A 10,588-nucleotide genomic window follows, 5' to 3' on the forward strand; every position below is an offset into this window, starting at 1 on the left:
CTTATCTACTCAATATTGAGGTTTTCTATATAGCTACAGAAATCAAGATTCAGTGCCAAGATAGATAAATAGATTATTGGGACAGAATAGCTTACCCAGCTATAGGCCCACACAAATTTGCTCTACTTATTTTTGACAAAGGTACAGAAGCAAGTCAGTGAAGTTGGAATAGCTTTTTCAACAAATGGTGTTGAAGCAATTGGATACCCATAGGCAAAAAGAGGAACAACAACCCATCTGGTATATCTGACTATCAATTTGAAATGGTTTATAGACTTAATGTAAAACTACCCTTTTATGAAGATGGTGCTGAAAGCTAAGAAGGAAGCTCCTGCCCCTCCCAAAACTGGAGCAAAGGCTTTGAAGGTCAAGAAAGCGGTGCTAAAGGCATCCACAGTCACAAAAAAAAAAAAGAAGATCCACACATCACCTACGTTCCGAGGACCCAAGACTCTGCGTCTCTGAAGGCAGCCCATATACCCTTGAAAGAGAGCCCCCAGGAGAAACAAGTTTGATCAGTATGCCATCATCAAGTTCCCCCAAACTACTGCATCAGCCATGAAGAAAATAGAAGAAAACAACATGCTTGTGTTCATTGTGGATGTCAAGGCCAACAAGCACCAGACCAAACAGGCTGTGAAGAAGCTCTAGGACATTGATGTGGCCAAGGTCAACACCTTGATCAGGCCTGATGGAGAGAAGAAGGCATATGTTCGACTGACCCCTGACTATGATGCTTTGGATGTTGCCAACAAAATTGGGATCGTCTAAACTGAGTCCAGCTGGTTAAACCTAAATACAGTTTTTTCATCATTAAAAAAAAATGTAAAACTAAAAAAGTTAAAAAAAAAATAAGAGAAAATCATGAGGACCTAGGGCTTAGTGAAGAATTTTCACTCTTGACACCGAAAGGGTGTTCTGCAAAAGGAAAAATTGTTATTTTTGATCTCATAAGAATAAAAAAAACCTTTGCTATGTAAAATACTCTATTAAGACAAAAGACAAGCTATGGGGTAGGAGAACATATCTGCAAGCTTCATATTGACAAATGACTAGTATCTAGAATATACAAAGAATTCTTAAAACTCAACAATAAGAAAACAACCCCATCAAAAATGACCTAAAGATCATCTGCCTCTGGCTCAGGTCATGGTCTCAGGGTCCTGGGATGGAGCCCTACATCGGGCTCTCTGCTCAGTGGGGAGCCTGCTTCTCCCTCTCCCTCTGCTGCAGCCCCCAACTTGTGCTCTCTCTCTCTCTCTCGCTCTCTCTCAAATAAATAAAAATAAAATCTTTAAAAAATGGGCCAAAGACCTGAATAGACACCTCACTGAAGAAGATATGCAGATGGCAAAGAAGCCCATGCAAAGATGTTCAACATCATAAGCAACTTGGGAAATTAAAACCACAATAAGATATCATGACACGCAAATCAGATCAGTTACAATAAACATAGTGGGGACACCAAATGCTGATGAGGATGTAGAGAAACTGGATCCCTCATCCATTATTGTTGGGTATGTAAGGTGGTACAGCCACCGTGGATAATAGTTTGGCTGTTCCTTTCAAAGCTAACAGATACTGTACTGGAAGGCATTTATTCCTAATGAAAACTTAGGTTCACACAAAACCTCTAGACAAAAGTTCAGAGCAGCTTTATTTATAACAGCCTCAGACTGGAGGTAGCCAGGATATTCTTCAATGGATATCTAGTTAAACAAACGGTGGTACATTCATTGCATGGAATACTACTTGGCAATAAAAAGGGATGAACTGTTGGTAAAAGCAACAACTTGGATATATTTCTAGGGAATTACGCTGAGTGAAAGAAGTCAGTCTCAAAAGGGAGCATACTGGGCCATTCAGTTCATATAACATTCTTGAAATAATAAAATTATAGAGATGAGGGACAGACTCTTGGCTTTGGCTTAGTTTGCCAGAGGCTACGCATGGTGGGAAGAGTGTCATGTGTGTGGTTATAAAGGGAGATTATGAGGTTATAAGGAGATCCCTGTGGTAAGGGAATAGAATAATACCTTGATCACAGTGGTGGTTATATGAATCTACACATGTCAGAAAATGACCTACGCATACATTGTACAATGTCAAACTTCTGGTTTTGATATTGTGCTATAATTAGATGAGATCAAATCCTTGAGGGGAACTGGATGGAGGGTACCCAAGACCTTCCTGTATATTTTTTGCAACTTCCTGTGAATCTACAATTTTTCAAAATAAAAAAGTTAAAAAAATGTTAAATAAAATGTTGGGAACAAAGCTGGAATTTGAATGCTGATTTGTCTGATTCTAAAGTTAAGCTATATAATAATCATTAGAAACTATTAAGGAGTTAGTCCACATTCTGTTAAGTAACTTACCGATGTTACGCAGTTAGAAAGTGATAGTGCAGGACTAGAACCCCACTCTGGTTCCAAACATGCACTTTTAACCACTGTATTGACTCTTGGAAATATATGGGAAGGGAAGGATCATGGCATGAGTGGAGGGAGAGAGTTGAAATTGGAGAGAAACTAAAAGAGAGAAAAAAAAGGACAAAGTAGCAAATTTCATTCATTGTAGTCAGAAAAATAAAAATTAAAACCCCACCAAGACACCATAACACACCTATCAGATTGAAAAAACTAAAAACTTTGATGATACTAACCATAGTCAAGTTATGGAGTACCAGAAACTCTTAGACACTGCGCTGGGAGTGTAAATTGGTACGGCCATGTTGGGAAGTAGGCCCTGGCTAGTGAGGTTGAGCCTGTGTATAACCTACATGTAGCAATTTCACTCCTATATATGTATTATGAGAAACTTGTACACAAGTAGATACTTTTCTAATATTTTGTTTGTAGTAACAAGAAACTAACTAATGTAATTGCCCAGCAGCTGTGGGATGGATAAACAAATGTGGAGTAGGAAATGAGATAGAGGTGTTGAACAAAATTATAAGCCAATGAGACCTATCATACACAGAAAGAACAACCCACCCAACAATGACAGAATGAACATTCTTCTCAAGTGCACATGGAGTATTATTCAGGCTAGGCCACAAAACAAGTTCCAATAGATTTTAAAAGACTGGAATCAGGAAAAGCATCTTGAAAAGACATAAAGCGTAAACTAAACCCAAATCTACCTAAGGAGGTGAAATACTTGTACACTGAAAACTATAACACTGTTGAAAGGAATTGAAAAAAAAAAAAACTAAATGGAAAGATATTTGATGTTCATGGACAGGAACACTTAATATTGTTAAGATGTTAATACTATCCAGCGTGGTCTACAGATTCAATGTAATTCCTGCTGAAATTCCAATAGCATATTTTTTTTTCAGAAACAGAAAAGCCCACCTTTAAATTCATCTGGAATTACAAGGGGATCCAAATAGCCAAAATAATCTTGTAGAAGAAGAACAAAGTTGGAGGTCTCACACTTCCTGTTGTGAAACTTGCTGCAAAGCCAACGGAATTTTAAAAAAGGAAAAAGAAAAAAGAAAAAAAAATCAGGGAGCCTGGGTGGCACAGTCGGTTAAGCATCAGACTCTTGGCTTTGGCTCAGTTCACAGTCTCAGGGTCATGAGATCGGTCTCTGTGCTCAGCAGGGAGTTTGCTTGAAGATCCTCTCCCTCTGCCCCTCCTCCGCAAATAAATAAATACAACTTTTTTTTTTTCTTTAAAGAATCATAGTACTGACTTAAGGATAAAGATATGACCAATGCAGTGGAATTGAGAGTTCAGAATAAACCCATCCGTCTATGGCCAATAGCTTTTCAATAAGTATGCCAAGTTTATTCAGTGGGGGAAAAGGCAACCTCTTCCACAAAGGGTTCAGGGACAACTGGATTTCCACAAGCAAAAGAATGAATTTTGACCCCTACCTAATGCCCTATACAAAATTAACTCAAAATGAATCAATGACCTAAAGAGATAAACTAGTAGAAAAAAACATAGGGGTAAATATTCCTAACCTTGGATTTGGCAGTGGATTCGTAGGTATAATACCAAAGCATGAGCACAACAACAACTAAAATAGATAAATTGGACTTCATCATAATTAAAAACGGTGCATTAAAGGACATTGTTAGGAAAGTGAAAGGACAACCTATAGAATGGGAGAAAATATTTTCAAATCATAGATCTGGTAAGCATCTAGCATCAAGAATATATAAAGATCACAGGGTATTTCCATTTTCATTTTTTTCACAATGTATACCAAACATCAACTTGTGTACCTTAAATGTATCCAATTCCTACTTCTCAATTATACCTCAATAAAGCTGGAAAAGGAGAATATGTAAAGAACTCCCTAGACAACCCAAAAGACAGACAACCAAAATAAAAAATGGGCAAAGGACACGAATAGGAATTTTTCCAAAGAAGATCTATAAATGACCAATTAGCACATGAAAACATGTGCAATATCATTAGTCACCAGAGAAATGCAAATAAAAACCTCAATGAAATACTATGCCACACCTATAACAAGAAAGAAGTGCTGGCAAGGATATGGAGAACTTGGAACCCTCGTACATTGGTGGTAGAAATGTAAAATGGAGCAGTCAACGTAGAAAACATTTTGGCTGTTTAAAAAGCTAAACACAGGGGCGCCTGGGTGGCTCAGTGGGTTAAAGCCTCTGCCTTCGGCTCAGGTCATGATCCCAGGGTCATGGGATCGAGCCCTGCGTCGGGCTCTCTGCTCCGCGGGGAGCCTGCTTCCTCCCCTCTCTCTCTGCCTGCCTCTCTGCCTGCCTCTCTGCCTGCTTGTGATCTCTCTCTCTCTGTCAAATAAAAAAAAAAATTAAAAAAAAAAAAAAAAGCTAAACACAGAATTACCACGTGACCTAGCCATTCTACTCCTAGGTATGGAATCCAATTGAAAAGAATTGAAAACAGGGACTCAAATAGGGACTTGTATACCATTATTCACTGAAGCACTATTCACAGTAGCCAAGAGTGAGGAAGGACCCAAGTGTCCATCAACAGAAGAACTGATTAAAAAAAAAAAAACGTGGTATATACAATGGACTATTATTCACCCATAAAAAGAAAGGAAGTTGTGATACCTGCTACAATATGGACGAAACTTGAACACATGCTCATTGAAATAAGCCAATACAAAAGCATAAATACTCTATGATTCCACTTATATGAAATGTCTAGATGAAGTAAATTCATAGAGATCCTAGACAGATTATTACCAGTGGCTGAAGGAAGGGGAGAATGGGGAGCTATTGCTTTCTGGTTACAGAGCTTCTGTTTGGGATTTGTGAGAGTGTGGGAAATTGACAGTGCTGATGGTTGTACAACATTGTGGATGTAACCAATGCCACTGAGTTGTATACTTATATTTGGTTAGAATGGCACGTTTTACATGATACCTATTTTTTACCATAAAAAATTAACAAGTTCTGGAGATGTAATGTATGGTGTGCCAACTCTAGTTAATAATACTTCATTGTGTATCTGAAGGCTGCTCAGAGAGTAGATCTTAAGAGTGCTCACCATAAGAAAAAAGTTCTGTAATACGTATGGTGACGGATATTAACGAAACTTATCGTGGTGGTCATTTTGCAATATATTCAAATACTGAATCATAATGTTGTCAACCTGCAGCTAGTACAATGTTTTATGTCAGTTTTACCTCCATGAAAAATCAAAATTTTTTAAAATGGTAAAAGTGGTCTATAATCATGTCATAGAATAACATACAATGGTGCAAATGAATGAGTAGAAGCCCCACTTATCAACATGGATGAACTTCGCAAGCATATTACTGACACACCGGAAGTTACGAAGGAGCACGCATGTTTGTTTTTTTTGGTTTTTTTTTTTGTTTTTTTTTTTTGTATAGATTTCAAACATAGGCAAGCACAAACCGTGCTGTTTCAGGACACACATGTAGGCTCAAAGTATGGAGAAAAGCAAGGTAGTGATTACTCCAGTGATCAGAATGGTTAGCTTTGACAGGAACTGGGAGTGGATTGATGGGGTTCTAGCACAGGGTGGGGGGGGGCTGCGATATTCTGTTCCTTGGTGAGGGTGGTGATGATGTGAGATTTTCCCTTATATTTATTGTTTCGATCTTTGCTAGCAGAAGCACTGGAAATGCAGAATGTCAGGCTGTACCCCAGACTTGCATTTTAACAGATCTCCCCCTGATTGCTATGCATATGAAAGTCAAAGAAGCAACGTCGTTGTCAAGTTTCACTATGTTTTATGCCCTTTTTCCGGAGTTGCCACGCATCTCAGAATGAAAACAAATACAGTCCTAGATTGTTTCAGTTTCCACGAGACTATCAACGGAACAGTTGTCTCTGCTGCACCTCGAGTCATATATAACAATGATGATAATGAGCATCTCTGCGCCACGATCAGCAGTGACTCGTGGGCTTGCTGCAGCAGGAAGAAGAGGGGCTGTGGGCGCCTGCCTTGGTCACGGAGGGCGCAGGCCAAGCATCCTGGTCTTAAGGCGGGGCCCTGGCCTTTCCCTCCCCCTCTGCAGGCGGCCAGTAGTCCTCGTCTGGCTGCGCAGCGGTCACACCTGCGCCTGTGATGCCCAGACACTCTCCTGGGAAGGCCGTGTCAGTCTTAGGCTCCCTGCAGCTGCGTCACTTGCAGTCCGGAGCCCTTCACCGCGCATCCACCCGTGGCTGGACTGGGGTGTTTTTCAGAAGGAAGCTGGGGCTGGGTCCGCACAGGGACGCCGCAGTGCACGAGGAAGATGCAGACCCTGAGCTGGGGGTGGGGGGGCTCCTCTCTTTCCAGTTCTCGACTGGCCTCCTTTCTGGGCACCACCGCTCCCCACAAGAAATGGACCTGAATGCTGCAAGTTTCTCATATCCACCCCTCATTTTTTTCCTGCACAAACTCTCTCCACGTGCGTCGCAACATAATAAAACGTATTTGCCACTTAAAGACGCTTTGAAAATTACCTTGGGGGCGCCTGGGTGGCTCAGAGGGTTAAAGCCTCTGCCTTCGGCTCAGGTCATGATCCCAGGGTCCTGGGATCGAGCCCCACATCGGGGTGGGGGGGGGAGCCTGCTTCCTCCTCTCTCTCTCTGCCTCTCTGCCTACTTGTGATCTCTCGCTGTCCAATAAATAAATAAAATATTTTAAAAAAAAAGAAAGAAAATTACCTTGGATTTTCTCTTAACGCCCTTAGTTAACTGACAACCCACAGCATTATTTTCAAAGTGCAAACTTATGTGTGCAGAGACAGCAATGAGAAGACATCATTCTTGGGAAAAGCCTTAAGCACAAAATGCTTTTAAATACTAGCACCATAGATGGTAACCTACAGGAAGGGATACTGTTTTTCCAGTGATTCCTTATTCGTTACAGTTACAGTGAAAGATGCATGGTATTAGGATTTAAAGTAGAATGAAATGTTCATTCTTCAAGCTTTACAAATCCAGCTGTTTGTTTTCCATATTTGTGTATACCTACTAGTTTTAATTACACTAATAATTTCCCTGGGTTCTTAAATTTACATTAGCTTTTAAAATATGGAGAAAACAATCCCCATATAATTTAATCATTTGTGCAAATGACAGGGAAGTTATTGGTTTGTATTGTAATTATTGTAGTTCATGTTTTGAGCTCATTTGTACAATTGCTAAATTAATAATTATCATTTACGTAAGCAGATTAGGTCATCTGCACTCATTTACAATTATAATTCAGAAATGATTAGGTGTTCTTCAAATTTCCCAATTTCTTTAATGCCCTTATTAAAATTGTACATTAAAGAATTTTCCAATTGAGTCTATTATCATAAGTAAATTTGGCTTAGTACATATAATTACTCCCATGCTATTGCATATAAATTTTCAATTAATCCATCTCTTTTCCAAAGTGTATGGCAAAACAAGTTGATTGTCATAATGTTCGTAGCATTTGCTTAAAAGCCATGCTTGTTAAAATTCACAAGACCAAACCACAATGAGTAATATAAAATAGTATAGGAAATTCTTCTATAAAACAGGTATCACATTACATATCACTAGAACATTCTCAGCTCTTTACTGTGATGTCTTGTTTGTCGGAAGAGAACTTTGGACTTATTGCAGAAATTCTTCAATAACATAGAATGCCCAGAAATATTTAAAATATTTAAAATCCACACATAGTTGAAAAGACGTTGATTTTTTTCAAATTATAAATGTAATGCATATTTAACATTTGGAAAATACAGAAAAGCATGCAGAAGACAAAAAAAAAAAAAGATCATGTATAATTTCGCCACCCAGAGATAATCTTTATTATCATTTTGGTTTTCATCTTCCAAGACTCTACAGTGCATTTTTATCTATCCATTTCCGTGTGTGCTGTGTAGTAATCAAATTGGAGTTGTATTATATAGATGTACTGTTCAAATTCTTGGTTTTTATGACTCCAATGAAAAGAATGATGCTTCCTTCCTCTGTATCTTTGTCGCAGACCTGGCTTATTTTTGTATTTATTACAAAACTTCTATACTTTGAAGAACAAAGTTCCTGGTGAGCAAAGGTAACCGAATCCCAGTTCTCACACTGACTAGCTGCATGACCTTGGACAAGATACTCAGCCACTGTATGTCGCAGCCTCCGCATTCGTAAGACGGGGATACAGATGGAGTACCCACTTTAGGCACTTGTTGTGAGGGTCAAGTTGAGCAATTTAATATAAGGCTCACAGACCAGTGCCTGACACATAGGAAACGGCATGTGTTTGCTATATGAATTATTTGCCCAGCTTTCTGGCATTTAACTAATTAGGGTGTTGCTAAGGTACCCAAATCTTGGAGATTTTATTTTAGGTTAGTGTTGTTATTATTGCCTGAGAACACTGCCATCTCCTCAGTGGCACATGGAGAACGTCATGTCTACTCTGCACATGCCATGCAAAGACCAGCCCGGGTATGGAGAATGGGAGGAAACAACTTAGAGACAGTGCAGAAAGCGTAAGGATGAAAGAGTAATTTTTTTAGTTAGAGAAGTATTAATGAGCTTTTCCAAGGTGCCACAACTACCCTTGTTTATTATTTCTATGAATATGGACATCTGGGTGGCTCAGATGGTTAAGCATCTGCCTTCGGCCTAGGTCATGATCCTGGGATCCTGGGACCAAGCCCCAAGTTGGGCTCCCTGCTCAGTGGGGAGCCTGCTTCTCCCCATACCTCCTGCTATCCCCTGCTCATGCCCTCTCTCTGTCAAAGTCTTGAAAGAGTCTGTTTTTGCAAATAACACTAAGTTATTTGGTAGCAAAAAATCAAATTCACAGACACAAATTAGAGAGAGGTCTTACTAGTTAGTAGGCAAAAACTAGAAAATGCTCTTTTAAAATGGACTTTATTGAGGTATGATTTACATACAATAAATTGTGCCCACTAAAGGATACGGATGGGTAAGTTTTGACAAATACATTCACCTGAGTAATCACCGTCAAAATCACATACCCCCCACACCCCAATCAGAGACTCAGAGAGCCATAGATCTTCTTTCTGGGCCCGAGTTTTAGCATTTCATATAAACGGAACCGTACAGTATGTACTCTTTGGTGTCTGACTTCTTTTATGCAATATAATGTCTTTGAGATCCACCCATGTTGTAGCAAACATTAGTGGTTTACTCCTTTAAATTGCGCAATGGCATTTCGTCACATGGAATATACCACGCTTTGTTTACCCACTCACCTGTTGATGAACATTTGGGTTGTTTCCAATTTTGAGCTAAAAATCAGCTGTGTGCTGCAGCTGGTTTATGCTGGCTTTGGGTGGGGGGAGCTGATGGTGCACACCTGTTCTCAACTCCATGTTCAGTGACCGTGGTTGGTAGCTTGAAATCAGCTCCGCGGGAGTATTTACACCAAGGAAATTGACTAATTGGGAACTCTCCCCGCCCCCCGCCCCCCGCCCACCACTCACCAGGTTTACCAATACTCCACTGGCTATTGTGAATGGATGCACAATGAATATTTGTGTAGAAGTCTCTTGTCTACAGCAGTTTTCATTTCTCTTGGGAAAATACCTAGCCATAGGTTTTCTGGGTCATATAGTTAGTGAATGTTTAATTTTATAAGAAACTGCCAAAGAGTTTTCCAAAGTGGTTGTGCCGTTTGACATTCCTGCCAACAATGCATGGATGTTCCATTTGCTCTCCTTCCTCACCAGTACTTGGGATGGTCAGGCTTTTAATTTTGGCCATGGCAGGGGTTGTGGGATGGTGTCTCATGCAGTTCTGTCTTTTTATGAAGATGAATAATATTGCACATCTTTCCATGTACTTATTAGCTATTCTTATTCATGTCTTCTCTTTTGACTTTCTATTCATGCTTTTTGACCATTTGGGGGGGGGTGTTCATTTTCCTGTTGGGTTGTAAGACCTCTTGGGTGTTTTTGGTACAAGTCCTATATCAGATAAAGGTATTGGTAAGATTTTCTCCCAGTCTAAGGCTTGCCATTTCATTTTATTTTTCTCTTTCAAAGAGCAGAAACTTTAAATTTTTTTATAAAGTCCATTTTATCAATTTTTTCATGGTTCCTATGTATCCTATATAAGGATCCTATGTAAGAAATCGTTGCTTAGGAGTGCCTGGGTGGC

The 10,588-nt window shown here is 39.5% G+C and overlaps 1 pseudogene; it reads left to right on the plus strand.

The window, feature by feature from the left end:
* The first annotated feature begins 297 nt into the window (after positions 1 to 297).
* On the plus strand, positions 298 to 791 carry LOC111139354 (annotated as a pseudogene).
* Positions 792 to 10,588: the final 9,797 nt, after the last annotated feature.

This window comes from Enhydra lutris, unplaced genomic scaffold, assembly GCF_002288905.1.
Source record: "Enhydra lutris kenyoni isolate GAN:26980312 unplaced genomic scaffold, ASM228890v2 scaffoldscaffold101, whole genome shotgun sequence".
NCBI lineage: Eukaryota > Metazoa > Chordata > Mammalia > Carnivora > Mustelidae > Enhydra > Enhydra lutris.